The sequence below is a fragment of the Arachis stenosperma genome, chromosome 4 (genome assembly GCF_014773155.1).
Source record: "Arachis stenosperma cultivar V10309 chromosome 4, arast.V10309.gnm1.PFL2, whole genome shotgun sequence".
NCBI lineage: Eukaryota > Viridiplantae > Streptophyta > Magnoliopsida > Fabales > Fabaceae > Arachis > Arachis stenosperma.
Window position 1 is genome coordinate 2,559,074 of NC_080380.1, and position 20,558 is coordinate 2,579,631.

General features: G+C 37.7%; 1 pseudogene; it reads right to left on the minus strand.

Moving 5' to 3' along the window:
• Positions 1–13,277: 13,277 nt before the first annotated feature.
• Positions 13,278–16,844, minus strand: LOC130973960 (probable receptor-like protein kinase At1g11050; annotated as a pseudogene).
• Positions 16,845–20,558: the final 3,714 nt, after the last annotated feature.

Here is a 20,558-nt window from a genome sequence, read left to right on the forward strand (position 1 = left end):
CTCTTCAACTTGCTCTTTTATTTTGAAAAAGTAATTGCATTGCATTCATGTTATGTTATTCTTATATTCTCTAGGGTCACTCAATTTTTTCCTTTTAAGGTTCGCAACCTGGTATCCAGGAAGGAGCTGCTGACTGGGATGAAGATTGGGATAAGCTTGAAGATAAAGGTATATTTATTTGTTAATATATATAAAATTTTGAGGTATCTTTACATAAGGTTATGGAAAGGTCATTGTTGATCAATATTCTTTCTGAGGGATAAATTTTGAGTTATATAGTTTAGGTGACTGCAAATAGATTATGGTTTAACTGCTATTACTTTATTTCTCCATTATAGGTTCACCTAAGAGTGATAATGAGTCAAAAAACCCTAGACCACAGATGAACAAGAAGTTGACAGTGAATCCGTTCATAATGAGTCAAATAAACATGTAGTTTATTTTAATTTTTTGGGGGTTCTGAAAAGATAATTCGCTCTTTGCTTGATTCAGTTATATGATATCCTTGATTCAGTTATATCTCCTTCAAACAACAATTTGTTATAGTGCTAGTAGCTATACTTCCTTAGATCAACAATTCAGTTATACTTTTTCTTCTCTATTTTATCCGTTATTCCCTATGTTTATCTGTGAGCTTCTTGTGTCATGAAAATTGATTTGAGATATTTTCTTGTGTGATATCTGATTTGTTCATATCTCATGAAAGAGTCAAGTTTTATCAAACACTATATTCTATAATCTCATTGTTCATGCTGTCATATATAACTTTTTTTTCCTTTGTTAGGTCTCAGAGATAAGAAGTGTGTGCCATGCAATCTGAAGGAACTCCGACCGATGACCGAGGATGCAGCACATACATTGATGCCACAGGTTTATTCGTAATCATCAAAATCGTCATCATCATAATAAAGCTTTTTCAACTTAAAGTGTTTTGGAAATTGACATTTTCTGGTTAGGTTTCTGAGTGGAATTTGGTAAAAGAAGATGACATATTTAAACTGAAGAGGACATGGAAAGTAAAGACTTTCACCAAAGGCTTGGAATTCTTCAAGATAGTAGCTGACCTTGCTGAAAGTGAAGGTATCATTCTCTGTTCTCTTTTTCTAGCCCTTTTCCTTTAATTAATCGAAGTCTTTAGCTTCAATGGTTGTGTTGTATTGGTTAAGTATATTCGATTTTCTTCTGAGTAGAAAATTGGTTAAATTGAATATATTTTATTATTTATCATATTTGCAAGTTTTCTATATTTTTAGGTGTTAAAGAAAATAACCCGAGCGATGTATAAGGAAGTAAGCAATTATTCGTTGGGAGTTAAGTCTGCACCTTAGAAATTGCATGAGGTTTAGATCAATTTGAACTTGTACTTAGCTAATAGGTGATTAGTTATCTGAGAAATGTTAAAACTATGGACTCATGGACATGTTACTGCGACATTAACAATTGTGTTTGAGTTTTCCCTTGAACATGTATTAAATTCTTGGTCTTTTATTGTAAGCATAATTTAGTATAATTTAACACTATCTCTATCTTGATATATATTTTATTAACAACTATAAACGTTCTTATATAGTCTTAATTAATTAGTTTACAAAAATCAAACGTGCATTGAATCTGCTGTCTGCTTCAAAGTCAAACAAAGCGATCAACTGTTTCAGATTTTCCAGATCTTGTGTGTCCAATACTCTAATGTGTTTGTGTGTTATTTTAATGTAATTTGTCACGTTCTAACTAATTTCTAATCAATTGTTCAATTGTTCAAATTTTTTTTGGGTTTTAGGTGAAAAACATTACAAGATGAGTGAACAAATTAGAGAAGAATTTTTTTTTGGTTTTCAAAGGATGAGAAGAATATGTACTATATTAGAGAATATTTTTGTTTTCACAGTATAATATTTTGATGTCTTTTGTAATTTTTTTTAGTAGCTTCTACCTGGTATTACATGTAATGGATAAATTATACCATATTTTAATTTGTCTTGTTTAGACTAAAAACATATATAGTTTATAATGTAAATTTTATGATTTAGACTTATTGAATTTCTTCTTTTTAGACTTATTTTGTGATTATCATAATTTTGGGATCTGATTATTCTTTAAAAAAATAAATCTTAAAAAATAGAATAAATTATGATCACGGTTTTAAAATAGGGTGACTATAGATAAGGCTATGGTCACTGCGAAAAATCGTGACCATAGATAGGGCTATGGTCGCGGTTTTAAGGAGGGTGACCATAGAGTTTATGGCCACGGTGAAAAACTGTGACCATAGATAGGGCTATGGTCACGGTTTTAAGGAGGGACAACCATAGAGGCTATAGCCACGGTGAAAAATCGTGACCATAGATAGGCTATGGTCACGGTTTTAAGGAGGGTGATTGATGAGCGGATTTTAGTATATTTTAGTATGTTTTAGTTAGTTTTTATTATTTTTTATTAGTTTTAGTTAAAAATACTTTTCTGGACTTTGCTATGAGTTGTGTGTTTTATGTGATTTCAGGTATTTTCTGGCTGAAATTGAGGGACTTGAGCAAAATCTGATTCAGAGCTGAAAGGACTGCAGATGCTGTTGGATTCTGATCTCCCTGCACTCAAAGTGGATTTTGGAGCTACAGAAGCCCAATTGGCGCGCTCTCAACGGCGTTGGAAAGTAGACATCCTGGGCTTTCCAGAAATATAATAGTCCATACTTTGCCCAAGATTTGATGGCCCAAACCGGCGTTCCAATCAGCTCAAAACAGCCCGGCGTTAACGCCGGAACTGGCACAAAATGGGAGTTAAACGCCCAAACTGGCACAAAAGCTGGCGTTTAACTCCAAGAGAAGTCTCTACACGAAAATGCTTCAATGCTCAGCCCAAGCACACACCAAGTGGGCCGGAAGAGGATTTTATGTCATTTACTCATCTTTGTAAACCCTAGGCTACTAGTTCTCTACAAATAGGACCTTTTACTATTGTATTTAGAGATCTTGGTAGCTATCTTGAGTTTTATGCTATCTTAGATCATTAGGAGGTGGCCATTCGGCCATGCCTAGACCTTGTTCTTATGTATTTTCAACGGTGGAGTCTTACACACCATAGATTAAGGTGTGAGCTCTGCTGTACCTCGAGTATTAATGCAATTACTATGTTCTTCTATTCAATTCAGCTCATTCTTGTTCTAAGATATTCATTTGCACCCAAGAACATGATGAATGGGATGATTATGTGACACTCATCATTCTCACTTATGAACGCGTGCCTGACAACCATTGCCGTTCTACAAGCAAACAAGGCTTGAGTGTTTATCTCTTGGATTTCTAATCGGAATCTTCGTGGTATAAGCTAGAATTGATGGCGGCATTCAAGAGAATCCGGAAGGTCTAAACCTTGTCTGTGGTATTCTGAGTAGGATTCAATGATGAATGACTGTGACGAGCTTCAAACTCCTGAAGGCTGGGTGTTAGGACAGACGCAAAAGAATGGATTCTATTCCAACCTGATTGAGAACCGACAGATGATTAGCCGTGCCGTGACAGGGTGCGTTGAACATTTTCACTGAGAGGACGGGACTGTAGCCACTGACAACGGTGATGCCCAACATACAGCTTGCCATGGAAGGAGTAAGAAGGATTGGATGAAGACAGTATGAAAGCAGAGAGAGAGGGAAAAGCATCTCATTCGTTTATCTGAAGTTCTCACCAATGAATACATAAGTATCTCTATCTTTATCTTTATGTTTTATTCATATCACCCATAACCATTTGAATCTGCCTGACTGAGATTTACAGGTGACATAGCTGCTTCATACCAACAATCTTCGTGGGATCGACCCTTACTCGCGTAAGGTTTATTACTTGGACGACCAGTGCATGCTGGTTAGTTGTGCGAAGTTGTGATACCATGGTATGAGCACCAAGTTCTTGGAGCCATTACTAGGGATTAATGAGTTGTGAAAAGAAGAGATCACAATTTCGTGCACCAAGTTTTTGGCGCGTTGCCGGGGATGTTATGAGTTTGGACAACTGACGGTTCATCTTGTTGCTTAGATTAGGTATTTTTGGTCAGAATTTTTAAGAATGAATTCTAGTGTTTCAAGGTGATGTTTTCATCATCACCAAAGTGATTGATTCTCATCATTTAGCTCTTGAATGTAATGTCCTGCTGAAGCTTGGCTAGCCACGTCTAATTTCAGACTAAAGCTTTAGACTAACATTGCATGATTCCTGGAATTCTATAAAATTTGGACCTCTTTATTTTCTTTTCGGACTATCTTTATTTCGAAATTCCTATTTTCGAATAATTTCGAAAATACAAAAAAATTTACAAAATCATAAAACCAAAAATATTGTATGTTGAGTCTAGTGTCTCATTTTAAGTTTGGTGTCAATTGCATGTTTCTGTTCTTCTTGCATTCATTCTTGTGTCTTAAGTGATCTTCAAGGTGTTCTTGATGATTGCATTGCTTTGATCTTTAAATTCTCTTGACTTGAGTGTTTTGTTGTTTCTCATATGCATTCTCATTTTATTAGTGTCAATAGTATACAAACTGCTAAGTTTGGTGTCTTGCATGCATTGTTATTTGATTTTAGTTGCATTTTGATCATTCTTCATTATTAAAAAAATCCAAAAATATTTTTAATTTGTGTCTTTTCAAGTCAATAACACAGAGAATTGAAGATTCAGAACATTCAGCAGAGAAATTACACAGAAAAAGCTGGGCGTTCAAAACGCCCAGTGAGGAAGGCAAACTGGCGTTTAAACGCCAGCCAAGGTGCCTGGCTGGGCGTTTACGCCCAAAAGGGTAGTGTTTTGGGCGTTAAACGCCCAGAATGGTATCCATTCTGGGCGTTTAACGCCAGGATGGCACAAGAGGGAAGATTCTGTTTTTAATGCAAATTTTTTTTAAGTTTTCAAAATTTTTCAAAATCAAATTTTTTTCAAATCATATCTTTTCAATCAAATGTTTTCAAAATCAATTTCTTTCCATTTTCAAAAATACTTACTATCAATTAATGATTTGATTCAATATTTCAAGTATGTTGCCTTGTCTGTTGAGAAAGGTTTAATGTTTGAATCATATCTTTTCTTGTTAGACAAGTCATTAATTTTAAAAATCAAATCTTTTTTAAAATTGTTTTTCAATCACATCTTTTTAAAACCATAACTTTTTAATCATATCTTTTTAATCACATCTTTTTCAAAATAGTTTTCAATCATATCTTTTTAATTTCTAACTTCAAAATCTTTTTCAAAAATTACTTGAATTCTTTTCCACTCTTGTTTTTCGAAAATCAATCAGTGTTTTTCAAAATGTTTTTAAAATATTTTACTTAATTTTCGAAAATTTCTTCCCCTCTTCTCACATCCTTCTATTTATGGACTAACACTATTCCTTGATGCACAATTCGAACTCCAACTTCCTTGATAAGTTCGAATTCTCTACTCCTTCCTTCTATTTTTCTTTTCCTCTGACACCTGAAGGAATCTCTATACTGTGACATAGAGGATTCCACATTTTCTTGTTCTCTTCTCTTTCATATGAGCAGGAGCAAAGATAAAAGCATTCTTGTTGAGGCTGACCCTGAACCTGAAAGGACCTTGAAGCGAAAGCTAAGAGAAGCTAAGGCACAACTCTCTATTGAGGATCTAACAGAAATCTTCAAAGAAGAAGACATGGCAGCCAAAAACAACAACAATGCCAACAATGCAAGGAAGGTGCTGGGTGACTTTACTGCACCTACTCCCGACTTCTATGGGAGAAGCATCTCTATCCCTGCCATTGGAGCAAACAACTTTGAGCTTAAGCCTCAATTAGTTTCTCTAATGCAACAGAATTGCAAGTTCCATGGACTTCCATTAGAAGATCCTCATCAGTTTTTAGCTGAATTCTTGCAAATCTGTGACACTGTCAAGACCAATGGGGTTGACCCTGAGGTCTACAGACTTATGCTATTCCCTTTTGCTGTAAGAGACAGAGCTAGGATATGGTTGGACTCACAACCTAAAGAAAGCCTGAACTCTTGGAAAAAGCTAGTCAATGCCTTCTTGGCAAAGTTCTTTCCACCTCAAAAATTGAGTAAGCTTAGAGTGAAAGTCCAAACCTTCAGACAGAAGGAAGGAGAATCCCTCTATGAAGCTTGGGAAAGATACAAACAATTAATCAGAAAGTGTCCCTCTGACATGCTTTCTGAATGGAGCATCATAGGTATTTTCTATGATGGTCTCTCTGAACTATCCAAGATGTCATTGGATAGCTCTGCTGGAGGATCTCTTCATCTGAAGAAGACGCCTACAAAAGCTCAAGAACTAATTGAAATGGTTGCAAATAACCAATTCATGTACACTTCTTGAAGGAATCCTGTGAACAATGGGACAAATCAAAAGAAAGGAGTTCTTGAGATTGATACTCTGAATGCCATATTGGCTCAGAACAAAATATTAACTCAGCAAGTCAATTTGATTTCTCAAAGTCTGTTTGGAATGCAAAATACACCAGGCAGTACTAAGGATGCTTCATCTGAAGAAGAAGCTTATGATCCTGAGAACCCTTCAATGGAAGAGGTGAATTACATGGGAGAACCCTATGGAAACACCTATAATTCTTCATAGAGAAGTCATCCAAATATCTCATGGAAGGATCAACAGAGACCTCACCAAGGTTTCAATAACAATAATGGTGGAAGAAACAGGTTTAGCAATGGCAAGCCTTTTCCATCATCTTCTCAGCAACAGACAGAGAATTCTAAGCAGAGCCACTCTGACTTAGCAACCATGGTCTCTGATCTAATCAAAACCACTCAAAGTTTCATGACTGAAACAAGGTCCTCCATTAGGAACTTGGAGGCACAAGTGGGACAGCTGAGTAAGAAAGTTACTGAACTCCCTCCTAGTACTCTTCCAAGCAATACAGAAGAGAATCCAAAAGGAGAATGCAAGGCCATTAACATGATTCACATGGCCGAACTAGGAGAGGAAGGAGAGGCAGTGAACGCCACTGAGGAAGACCTCAATGGACGTCCACTGGCCTCCAATGAGTTCTCCAATGAAGAACCATGGGAATCCGAGGCTCACACTGAGACCATAGAGATTCCATTGGATTTACTTCTGCCATTCATGAGCTCTGATGAGTATTCTTCCTCTGAAGAGGATGAATATGTCACTGAAGAGCAAGTTGCTAAATACCTTGGAGCAATCATGAAGCTAAATGACAAGTTATTTGGAAATGAGACTTGGGAGGATGAACCCCCTTTGCTCACCAAAGAACTGGATGACTTGTCTAGGCAGAAATTACCTCAAAAGAGACAAGATCCTGGGAAATTTTCAATACCTTGTACCATAGGCACCATGACCTTTAAGAAGGCTCTGTGTGACTTAGGGTCAAGTATAAACCTCATGCCTCTCTCTGTAATGGAGAAGCTAGGGATCTTTGAGGTACAAGCTGCAAGAATCTCACTAGAGATGGCAGACAATTCAAGAAAACAAGCTTATGGACTTGTAGAGGATGTTCTGGTAAAGATTGAAGACCATTACATCCCTGCTGATTTCATAGTCCTAGAGACTGGGAAGTGCATGGATGAATCCATCGTCCTTGGCAGACCATTCCTAGCCACAGCAAAGGCTGTGATTGATGTGGACAGAGGAGAATTGATCATTCAAGTGAATGAAGAATCCTTTGTGTTTAAGGCTCAAGGATATCCCTCTGTCACCATGGAGAGGAAGCATGAAGAGCTTCTCTCAAATCAGAGTCAAACAGAGCCCCCACAGTCAAACTCTAAGTTTGGTGTTGGGAGGCCACAACCAAATTCTAAGTTTGGTGTTGAACCCCCACATTCAAACTCTAAGTTTGGTGTTGGGAGGTTCCAACATTGCTCTGAGTATCTGTAAGGCTCCATGAGAGCCTACTGTCAAGCTACTGACATTAAAGAAGCGCTTGTTGGGAGGCAACCCAATGTTATATTTAATCTATTTTCCTTTATTATTTTATGTTTTCTGTAGGTTGATGATCATAAGAAGTCACAAAATCAATTGAAAAAGCAAAAATAGAATGAAAAACAGAAAGAAAAATAGCACACCCTGGAGGAAGACCCTGCTGGCATTTAAACGCCAGTAAGGGGCAGCAAATGGGCGTTTAACGCCCAGTCTGGCACCATTCTGGGCGTTTAACGCCAGAAAGGGGCACCAGACTGGCGTTAAATGCCAGGAAAGGGCAAGAAGCTGGCGTTAAACGCCAGAAATGGGCACCAACCCGGCGTTTAACGCCAGAATTGGCACGAAGAGCAATTTTGCTCGCCACTTGGTGCAGGGATGATTTTTTCTTGACACCTCAAGATCTGTGGACCCGACAGGATCCCCACCTACCCCACCACCCTCTCTCTTCTTCTTCACCCATTCACCAATCACCTCTACCACTCTTCCCCAAAAACCCCTCACCTATCAATTCACATCTTTCTCTTCACCACTCACATCCATCCTTCATAAAACCCCACCTACTTCACCATTCAAATTCAAACCACTTTCCCTCCCAAACCCACCCATTCTTAACCGAACCCTACCCCCCTTTCCACCCCTATATAAACCCATCTTCACTCCTCCATTTTCACACAACCTAAACCCTACTTCTCCCCCTTTGGCCGAACCACAAAGCCATTTCCATCTCCTCTATTTCTTCTTCTTCTACTCTCTTCTTTCTTCTTTTGCTCGAGGACGAGCAAACCTTTTAAGTTTGGTGTGGTAAAAGCATTGCTTTTTGTTTTTCCATAACCATTTATAGCATCCAAGGCCGGAGAAACCTCTAGAAAGGGGAAAGGGAAAGCAAAAGCTTCCACCTCCGAGTCGTGGGAGATGGAGAGATTCATCTCAAGGGTGTATCAAGACCACTTCTATGAAGTTGTGGCCTTGAAGAAGGTGATCCCCGATGTCCCTTTCAAACTCAAAAAGAGTGAATATCCGGAGATCCGACATGAGATCCGAAGAAGAGGTTGGGAAGTTCTTACCAACCCCATTCAACAAGTCGGAATCTTAATGGTTCAAGAGTTCTATGCCAATGCATGGATCACCAAGAACCATGATCAAAGTGTGAACCCGGAACCAAAGAATTGGCTTACAATAGTTCGGGGGAAATACTTAGATTTTAGTCCGGAAAATGTAAGGTTGGCATTCAACTTGCCCATGATGCAAGGAGATGAACACCCTTACACTAGAAGGGTCAACTTTGATCAAAGGTTGGACCAAGTCCTCACAGTCATTTGTGAAGAGGGCGCCCAATGGAAGAGAGATTCAAGAGGGAAGCCGGTTCAATTGAGAAGGCATGACCTCAAGCCCGTGGCTAGGGGATGGTTGGAGTTTATCCAACGCTCAATCATTCCCACTAGCAACCGGTCTGAAGTTACTATAGACCGGGCCATCATGATTCATAGCATCATGATTGGAGAAGAAGTAGAAGTTCATGAGGTTATAGCCCAAGAACTTTATAAGGTGGCGGACAAGTCCTCTACCTTGGCAAGGTTAGCCTTTCCTCATCTCATATGTCACCTCTGTTATTCAGTTGGAGTTGACATAGAGGGAGACACCCTCATTGATGAGGACAAGCCCATCACTAAGAAAATGATGGAGCAAACAAGAGACCCCACTCATCATGAAATCCCTGAGATGCCTCAAGGGATGCACTTTCCTCCACAAAACTATTGGGAATAAATCAACACCTCCCTAGGAGAATTGAGTTCCAACATGGGACAACTAAGGGTGGAGCACCAAGAACATTCCATTCTCCTCCATGAAATTAGAGAAGATCAAAGAATCATGAGAGAGGAGCAACAAAGGCAAGGAAGAGACATTGAGGAGCTCAAGCACTCCATAAGACCTTCAAGAGGAAGAACAAGCCATCACTAAGGTGGACCCGTTCTTTAATCTCCTTGTTCTTTATTTTCCTGTTTTTCGAATTTTCATACTTATGTTTATCTATGTTTGTGTCTTGTGATCATTAGTGTCTTAGTGTCTATGCCTTAAAGTTATGAATGTCCTATGAATCCATCACCTTTCTTAAATAAAAAATGTTCTTAATTGAAAAAGAGAAGAATTGCATGAATTTTGAATTTTATAACAGATTAATTATTTTGATGTGGTGGCAATGCTTTGTTCTCTGAATGTATGCTTGAACAGTGCATATGTCTTTTGAATTTGTTGTTCATGAATGTTAAAATTATTGGCTCTTGAAAGAATGATGGAAAAGGAGACATGTTACTGAGGATCTGAAAAATCATAAAAAAATGATTCTTGAAGCAAGAAAAAGCAGTGAATACAAAAAAAAAAAAAAGAAGGGCGAAAAAAAAAAAGAAAGAAAAAGAAAAAAATAATAAAGTTGTGATCCAAGGCAAAAAAAGTGTGCTTAAGAACCCTGGACACCTCTAATTGGGGACTCTAGCAAAGCTGAGTCACAATCTGAAAAGGTTCACCCTATTATGTGTCTGTGGCATGTATGTATCCGGTGGTAATACTGGAAGACAGAGTGCTTTGGGCAACGGCCAAGATTCATAAAGTAGCTGTGTTCAAGAATCATCATACTTAACTAGGAGAATCAATAACATTATCTGGATTCTGAGTTCCTATAGAAGCCAATCATTCTGAATTTCAAAGGATAGAGTGAGATGCCAAAACTGTTCAGAGGCAAAAAGCTAAGAGCCCCGCTCATCTAATTAATACTGATCTTCATAGATGTTTTTGGAATTTATTGCATATTCTCTTCTTTTTATCTTATTTGATTTTCAGTTGCTTGAGGACAAGCAACAATTTAAGTTTGGTGTTGTGATGAGCGGATAATTTATACGCTTTTTGGCATTGTTTTTAGTATGTTTTTAGTATGTTTTAGTTAGTTTTTATTATATTTTTATTAGTTTTTAGTTAAAAATCACTTTTCTGGACTTTGCTATGAGTTTGTGTGTTTTTCTGGGATTTCAGGTATTTTCTGGCTGAAATTGAGGGACTTGAGCAAAAATCTGATTCAGAGACTGAAAAGGACTGCAGATGCTGTTGGATTCTGACCTCCCTGCACTCGAAGTGGATTTTCTGGAGCTACAGAAGCCCAATTGGCGCGCTCTCAACGGCGTTGGAAAGTAGACATCCTGGGATTTCCAGCAATATATAATAGTCCATACTTTGCCCAAGATTTGATGGCCCAAACCGGCGTTCCAAATCAGCTCAAAACAGCCCGGCGTTAAACGCCGGAACTGGCACAAGAATGGGAGTTAAACGCCCAAACTGGCACAAAAGCTGGCGTTTAACTCCAAGAGAAGTCTCTACACGAAAATGCTTCAATGTTCAGCCCAAGCACACACCAAGTGGGCCCGGAAGAGGATTTTTATGTCATTTACTCATCTTTGTAAACCCTAGGCTACTAGTTCTCTACAAATAAGACCTTTTACTATTGTATTTAGAGATCTTGGTAGCTATCCTTGAGTTTTATGCTATCTTAGATCATTGGGAGGCTGGCCATTCGGCCATGCCTAGACCTTGTTCTTATGTATTTTCAACGGTGGAGTCTCTACACACCATAGATTAAGGTGTGGAGCTCTGCTGTACCTCGAGTATTAATGCAATTACTATTGTTCTTCTATTCAATTCAGCTCATTCTTGTTCTAAGATATTCATTTGCACCCAAGAACATGATGAATGTGATGATTATGTGACACTCATCATCATTCTCACTTATGAACGCGTGCCTGACAACCATTGCCGTTCTACAAGCAAACAAGGCTTGAGTGTTTATCTCTTGGATTTCTTAACCGGAATCTTCGTGGTATAAGCTAGAATTGATGGCGGCATTCAAGAGAATCCGGAAGGTCTAAACCTTGTCTGTGGTATTCTGAGTAGGATTCAATGATTGAATGACTGTGATGAGCTTCAAACTCCTGAAGGCTGGGCGTTAGTGACAGACGCAAAAGAATCAATGGATTCTATTCCAACCTGATTGAGAACCGACAGATGATTAGCCGTGCCGTGACAGGGTGCGTTGAACATTTTCACTGAGAGGACGGGACTGTAGCCACTGACAACGGTGATGCCCAACATACAGCTTGCCATGGAAAGGAGTAAGAAGGATTGGATGAAGACAGTAGGAAAGCAGAGAGACGGAAGGGACAAAGCATCTCCATTCGCTTATCTGAAGTTCTCACCAATGAATTACATAAGTATCTCTATCTTTATCTTTATGTTTTATTCATATATCACCCATAACCATTTGAATCTGTCTGACTGAGATTTACAAGGTGACCATAGCTTGCTTCATACCAACAATCTCCGTGGGATCGACCCTTACTCGCGTAAGGTTTATTACTTGGACGACCCAGTGCACTTGCTGGTTAGTTGTGCGAAGTTGTGATACCATGGTATTGAGCACCAAGTTCTTAGAGCCATTACTAGGGATTAATTGAGTTGTGAAAAGAAGAGATCACAATTTCGTGCACTAGTGACCATAGGGTCTATGGCCACAGTGAAAAACCGTGACCATAGATAGGGCTATGGTCACGGTTTTAGGTGGGGTGACCATAGAGTCTATGGCCACGGTGAAAACCGTGACCATAAATAGGGCTATGATCACGGTTTTAAGGAAGGGTGACCATAGAGGCTATGGCCACGGTGAAACACTGTGACCATAGCCTTATCTATGGTCACGGTTTTAAGGAGGGGTGACCATAGAGGCTATGGTCACGGTGAAAACCGTGACCATAGATAACCGTGACCATAGATTACCTATGGTCACAGTAAAAAAACGTGGTCTAAAGTGTCAGATTTTAAAAATTAAAACTGTGACCATAAAAACCGTGACCATAGGTCCAAAACCATGACCATAGATCTATGGTCACCCTTTTTACTAGCTATGGTCACGGTTTTTAACCGTGGCCATAGGCCCTTTTTTGTAGTGTTATTTTCTGTTTTTACCTTTTTCTTCACAAAATCAAGAAAATAGAAAACACTAAAAGTAAAAAACAGAAAATAAAAACGTAAACCAAACGCACCCTAAAATTCTTATTTTTTATTTTTAGGTATCAATTGTGTCAGCCACTTTTTGTTACAGTAAAATCTGTTTAAACTTTAAAGTGCTGCTAAATCTTATAACGGCCACTTTCCATAAAACTCGTACTCGCTACCCAAAAGAAAAAAAGGCCTCCCAAACTTGCTTTCTAGCGGATAAATCTCTACAGATATCCATTCTCCTGGAAAAAATTGTCATCTTTAACACAAAACATATACTTAATATTGTGACAATATACAAAGCTTTTTAGTTAATATGATATAATCCAAATTTATGTTTTAATTATAATTATGGGAAACACATGGTGCCCAACAACCAGTGGCCTATCTGGAATTGGTGGAATCTCAATATCCCCTTCTAACATCTTCAAAGCATCCAAAATTGTTGGCCTTGAATCAGCTACTACATGAGATCAGAAGACAGAACACCAATCATTAAGAATATTTCTATTATTTTCCTACTAGTAAAATTTTCATCTAATAACAAAGAAGCATCCAAAGCTAATTCTAAGTTACCATATTTCAGCAATGACCAAACCCAATCAGAGATAAAGAATGCAGGTGCTCCAGATGAAGATAAATTAAGAGCTTTTCTTCCACACAATATTTCCAATATAACCATACCAAAATTATAGACATCACTCTTTTCGGATAATTGGCCATAAAGTGCATATTCTGGTGCCAGGTACCCATGAGTTCCAGTAACTTGTATTTATCAAAGATATACTTTTCAAAGTTTTGTTTAGCTAACCCGAAATCCGCAACTCTTGCATTCATACCTGCATCAAGCAGTATATTGGTGGTTTTGATATCTCTGTGGTAGATTGCAGGTTTAACTCCAAACTGCAAATAGACTAACCCATTTGCCACATCCAAGATTATGCTCTTTTTTTTAGACCAAGTAAGTGATTTTTGCATTTTAGTTGTCCATGGAAGAGAAGAGATGGTCTTCAAGGATACCATTTAACATGTAATCATAAACAAGATATCTTTGGCTTACTCTGTACCCAGAATCCTCCTCTTCTTCTTCATCAACCACACAACACCCTCTTAGTAGCACTAGATTGCGGTGCTTCAAGTTGCTAATAATCTCCACCTCCATGTAGAATTCTTCATCTCCTTGATAATCCGACTCTTCTATCCTTTTAACTGCAACCATTGTGCTATCAGGTAGAATTCCCTTGTAAACTAAGCTAGAACCACCTCTGCCAATGAAATTATGGGTTGAAAAATTGTTAGTGGCCTTCACTAGGTCCTCAAACTTGAACCAAATTGACCCTGTATTTGGTCTCACTTGAGTCCTAAATAGAAATATTGGTTTAGCTGTTGGTGACGAGTTAAAAGTTAAAATTTTAGATGATCTATTGATTACAATTATGGATGACTCTTTCTGTCTTATTTGGTAGACTTTGCATATCTAAAATTGTTGCTAAACATGTCACTTGTATTCACACTTGAGAGTGTTAAGAAGTTAAATGATTTTGTATTGACAATCTTTCTAAGCATGGAAGTTGTATTTAAATTCTGACACATGTCAAGTCAATGAGAATGAAGATGTACAATAAGAGTGGTTCATATCCGAGTTTCTAAATGACATCAAATGTCTGAGATTACCAAATCACAAGTTAGCTTTGAAGCCAAGACTCATTGTAATGCTATTGCGAAACATAGACCAAACTTTAGGTTTATATAGTGGGTCAAGGTTGATAGTCAACGAACTTGGCAACAACATAATTGGAGCTACGATAATGACTAGAGAAATATTGGTGACAAAATATATATTCCAATAATCGACTTGATACCTTCGGATTTAGGATTCTCATTTAAGTTCTAACAGGGACAATGTGTGCTTTGCAAATGACCATCAACAAAAGTCAGGATCAATTATTATCGCATGTAGGGCTTTACTTATAAAAATTACTATTTACCTATGGGCAACTTTACATTGCTTTGTCAAGAATTAAGAGTCACAACGGCCTGAAGGTTCTAATTTTAGACAAAGACGACAATCCAAAATCATCAACAATAATGTCATGTTCAAAGAAGATTTTGATAATAGAGTTAATTACTAATTCGATGCTTGAAAGACTTAGACACTAACAAAATAGTGCCTTAAAAATGTTATTAACAAAATAATCCTTGAAATATTATTAAGTTTGACAAAAGTGACTAACCGTCAACTAAATTGGATGACGTTAACACTAAACGTTGAGCTGGCAGTCAACAATTATTATAATTATAAAAATTATTCCTACAATTATTTATTAAAAAGTACCAACAATTAAATCTAATTTTTACAAAAAAAATATCTTCTTCTTCCTCTTTGCTTAACATACAGTAGCACAACAACAACAAATCCAAATTCAAAGCACAACAACAAATTCAAATAAAAATCATAACAACAACAAATCTAAATTTAAATCTCAGCATCAAACCACTATATCCATTTAAAAAATCAAAGAAAGAAAAGAAGAGAGGGAAGAAAGAGGAACGAGGAGGGCAACAGCGAAAAAGGATCGTGTTGTCACTACTATTGCTAGGTTCCATCCTCTGCCTTAGATCTACGTCTCAGATGTACTGCTGCTTCTGCAGTCGACTCCAGCCGATCTATAGATATGCCATTGTCGCCACTTTTTCTGTCATCGAGGAGAGGATATATATATATATATATATATATATATATATATATATATATATATATATATATAGAGAGAGAGAGAGAGAGAGAGAGAGAGAGAAGACATAACAGAAAGAAATGACGAGAGAGAGAACGAAAAAGAAAAGAAAAAAGGTGACAATGCTAGTGATGATGGAAGAAGCCATTGCTAACGTCACTGGGTACAAGATGAATGGAGAAGGACGCTATGCTGAAAGCCTGAGAGATTGAGAGAGAATCAGAGAAGAGGAGGTGACAGAACTGATGAAGAATTGTTGTCCATGCAACCGTTTTTGCCTTTGTCCTGTCTTTTTTACGTAGTTGCTTCTTTGAGTGAGTGATTAAGTTGGAAGAAGAGATAAGAGTTATGACTAAGGTGATTGGGGTGTGAGGAAATTGAGGAAGAAGAAGAAGAGACTAAGGGATGACGACGAAGAAGTAGAGATGAGAGTTTCGGTAAGGAAACTTAGTTAAAGGTTGGTCACTTTTGTCAAACTTAGTTAAAGGTTGGTTACCCAACTTAGTTAAAGGTTAGTCACTTTTGTCAAACTTAATAATCTTTTAGGGGCAATCTGTCAATAATATTTGCCAAATACCATTTTGTTAACACTTGAATTTTTTGGGTATCAAATTGACAATTAACTATTGATAATATTTAAGCATGAAAAATATTTTTTTCATTTTAATAACATGTTATGATTTGCATTTTTGTACCATTTTTAATTGTAGATATAACTATTTATCTATAACTCTAATTTTATACTTGAAAAAAATGTGTAACAGAAAACACAACAACATATAGTAGTTGCTTCTCTAATGAAATTAGTAAAATACTAAGTTATCAATAAATTTTTATTAACTTTTGATATAAAATTTAGTGTAAAATTAATATGCTAATAATATATTTGTATATGTTCTTACTTTTTCAGATTTTTTCCATTATGATATAAAGATATTATAAATGTCAAACTATTCAATTTATAATTTATATTGAATAGATGTGAAGTAACATATTCACTACATTTATTACACAATGATAATGATAGTGTTATATTAAATTTAAAAAAATTATTTTCACAAAATATTATGTCCAATTTATTATGTCAAATTAAAATACAAATGGATACATCGCATGAGTTTAACACTAATAATTATACATACATGTCTTCCCATAATCATCCATGACAACCAACTCATAAGGATTTAAATATTTTAAAATGTTCTACTAAGTGGACCTTTATTATTTTTATTATTATAATTAAGTGAAAAAATAATTAGGTGGTCTTTTATTATTTTTAGAGGTAAATATCAAGTCAGTACCCGAAAGATTTCGATACTGACAAAATAATACCTGACCTTTGTTATTGACAAAATAATCCAAACGTAAAAGCATGACGTCACATGCATTGAACGAAAAACACTGATCTGGAAATCAGAAGAGCTTTAGTGATAGCGGCAGAGAGCTCCGACGGCGTTTACGGTAGGAAGGGAGCTTGCAGTTGTGACAATGGCATTTTCGCATCTTGTTCTCTCTCAGTCTTGCATCCCACCTCTCGTTCGTCTTTCTTTCTTCCTCTCTAGCTTAAAGAAGAAAAGAAGACCGAGAGAGAAATAGAGGAGAAAAGAAGCGAAGATCAAGCTCACTCTCTCTCTTCATGTTCTGTTTGTTGCGTCGAAGGCGGCAGCTCCAACCCACTCTAGGGGAGGTGATAGTGAATGACGGCAATGACGAGATAGCTCCCTCCTTCCTCTTCTCTGTCGTGCCCGTGCCCTCTCAGCATCTCTCTCTCAAGTTGTCTCTCTCTCTACTTTTCGAGCTTCCTCCCCTTGCAACTGTGACAACGACGGTGACGACAAGCAGCAGTCCTCCCTATGCCGGTGCCCTCGTCTTTCGCTTCTATCTTTTTTCTTCTTCTATTATCTATTTTTCTCTCAATCTTCTCTTTTTCTCCAAGCTAGAGAGGAAGAGAGAAAGATGAACGAGAGGTGGGCTGCGAGACTGAAAGAGACCGAGATGTGGAAATGCCATTGTCGCAGCTACAAACTGTAAGACCTCGGATTTTTGAAAATTAAATAATAAATTATTTATGATTTATTATATTTAATTAAGATTATATTTTAAGAAATATTATATATAAATTAAGAAATTTCTTATTTATGATTTAAAACTTTAGTAATTGAATAATAACAAGAGTTTTATATGCTTTAAGTTGAATAATTAGATTTTTAACTTTATTTTATAATTTTAAAGAAAATTAATTTGATTATCTCTAATTATTGAATTAGAGTATTTATTTGAAAAAAAACTTGTAAGTTAGATAATTAAATAGTATTTGTATAAATATTAGTGTTGGATTAAAATTAATTTTTAATTACTCTATTACTCCTAATCTTCTTAAAAATTACCTAAACTACCAAAAATTCCCAAATTGAAACCCTAACCCTAACAGCCGCCATTCACCCCCTCCCAAAAACCCTTACCCATCAAAGAGAGAAAGAAAAGAAGGGATCAGAAGCAGGGAAGAAAGGAGAGGGGAAGGGGGGAAAAGAGAGAGAGGGAACTGTCGTTGCGCCCTGCTATCGATCCGCCACCGAACTTGCCGCCCAGCCACCCTAGCTGAAGTCTAGCTCACTGCCTTGCCATCATCGAAGTTCCGCCGCCACCGCTGCTAAGTCGCCGTCCATAAAGCCATCATCGTCAGCCACGCCGTCACCGTCGAAGGGAAGAGACGCGAACCAGGGATGCGCCAAGGGAGAGGAACTTGTGCTGCATGCACTGCCATCGTGGCCGGACCTCCATGGAGCTGTTACCGTCGCACCGCCGCTGGGAGCTGTCATGGAGCCACCCCGAGGAGGATCCGACACAGAGAAAGAGAGAGACAGAATGTGTGTGAAGAGAGAGACAGAACGTCTGTTGTAAGACTCAGAATTTTCGAAAAATCTTATTGTGAACTAATTTTAATTTATTTATTCATTAAAGATTTTAATTTCGGAAATTATTTTATTAAAGCTAACTAAATCAAATTTTGATAATTAAATAGTATTTTTAATAAATATTAGTGTTGGATAAAAACAGGTTTTCAATTATCGTATTACTCTTAATTTTATAGAATTGTTATATTATTTATATGAATTTTATCTTAACTCTAAATTCCTAAATAAAACCCTAATTTTAATCAAATTAAACTATAACCCCCTCCTAATCTAACCTAACCACCGCCATTCATCTAACCTAACTATTCCGAGGGTTACCTGAAACTGTAGGTCGATCTCGGACGAGATCTTCTGTACTGGTTGGTGCCGACGTGTTCGGCGAGTGGATAGCGGCCGGAGCTGTCGTGTCCGACTTGTTGGACTGGCTGTGCTGCTGATCCTTTGTCACCGAAGGGTGAGGGGTACCTGCAAGGGACTCCGATGCTTAAGTTAGCAAGGGTATTAAGCAGGTTTATAGTAGAATCAGAGTATGAGTTATACCTGAGTGCTCCAGTGTATTTATAATGGTGAGATGTGACCTTTTGGATAAGATAAGTTAGTTATCTTATCTTATCTTTATCTTTGAGTTGAGGTCAGCGTATCTTCAATGGAACCGCCTTTATCTCTATAGGCTTGGGTTGCCTTAGGATTTGGGTCGTGTTTCCTCTATCTGGGCCCTTCACTGGGCTCTCTTGTTGATTTGGCCGAGTTCTTTTAGAAGAAGTCGGTCCGCTTGACCTGAAGAGGTCGGTCGCTTTGTCATCAATCATCCCAGGTCGGGTAGCTCGACCCAGGGTATGAACAGTGCCCCTGCTTGAGCTCGGTCTTTTTTGTCAAGGTCGAGTTTTTGGACTTCGGTCCTTCTATGACGAAGCCGAATTCAAGCATTTTGTCGATTTCTTCCTTATGTAGAATCTTTTGAATGTAGAACGTTTTCCTCTAAAAGCGCGCGCTTTTGTATTAGCGCTTTGTTCTGGGGAACGTGCGAGGGTTTAATAGCCCAATTAATTGGCATTAATCGCCCCGTTTCCCTTAACTTCTTTATTTTTGAATTTCACACTCAGGAAACGGTTTTTCTTCTTCATTCTTCTTCATAACTTCTCCCTTTACTCTCTCGCTTTCTATTTCTGGCTTAGAGTTCATAGTTCCTTCCTGCGACGCTTGCTTCGCTACCGCTTTTCGTGGAAGAAGGGGTGATCCTTAATTTCGCCTTCCACCTCTCTGCTTTCCTTTTGCAGCTTTTTCTCATTTTCCCAGGTTTGGTTCTTCTTTCTTCCTTCCTCTACGCCGCTTTTGTGTCTGTTTTGAGAAAGTTTTTATCTTCATTGGAAAAAATTTGGATCTTTCTGCCTTCTGCTGTGCCTGATCGTTGCGTGTCTTGTAGTTTCTCTGTCTTTTGCATGATCTTTTTCGCTTTTCCTGTTGCTTGATGCTTTTAGTGCCTTTGCATGTTGTGAATGCTTTTGGTTTTGAAGCTTTGGAATGATTAATTTTGCTTAATTCTGAAAAAGGTTGCATCTTTGACGGTTTTTTGCCTGGTATGTTCGACGTTGGTGTTGTTCTTTGCTAATAGACTGTAGGGAGATGACTTTCTGTATTGTTTGTGTTTTGTCTTTCTCCTATGAAAATGCTCGCTGTTTGAAATCTTCTATTCTTGTTTAAGAGATGCCGGAACGTAAGTAAATTTTTCCTGAGACCTTGCTTTGTTACTGCCTCCAAAGGTTGCCCCAGGACTTTTAGCTTGAGTCTTGGGGTTTTCCTTTTCTGTTTATCCATCCGTCGAGCTGTTTGTCCCTCGTTCGAGCTGTTTTTTAAGTAATCCTTCTTCTTTTCTTTTTGTAGGATTTAGTTGGCCTCATGTCTTCCCGAAATAACGTTGTAGAGATGCCTTCCCGGGTTCCTGAGGGTATGGCCGATTGGGTGG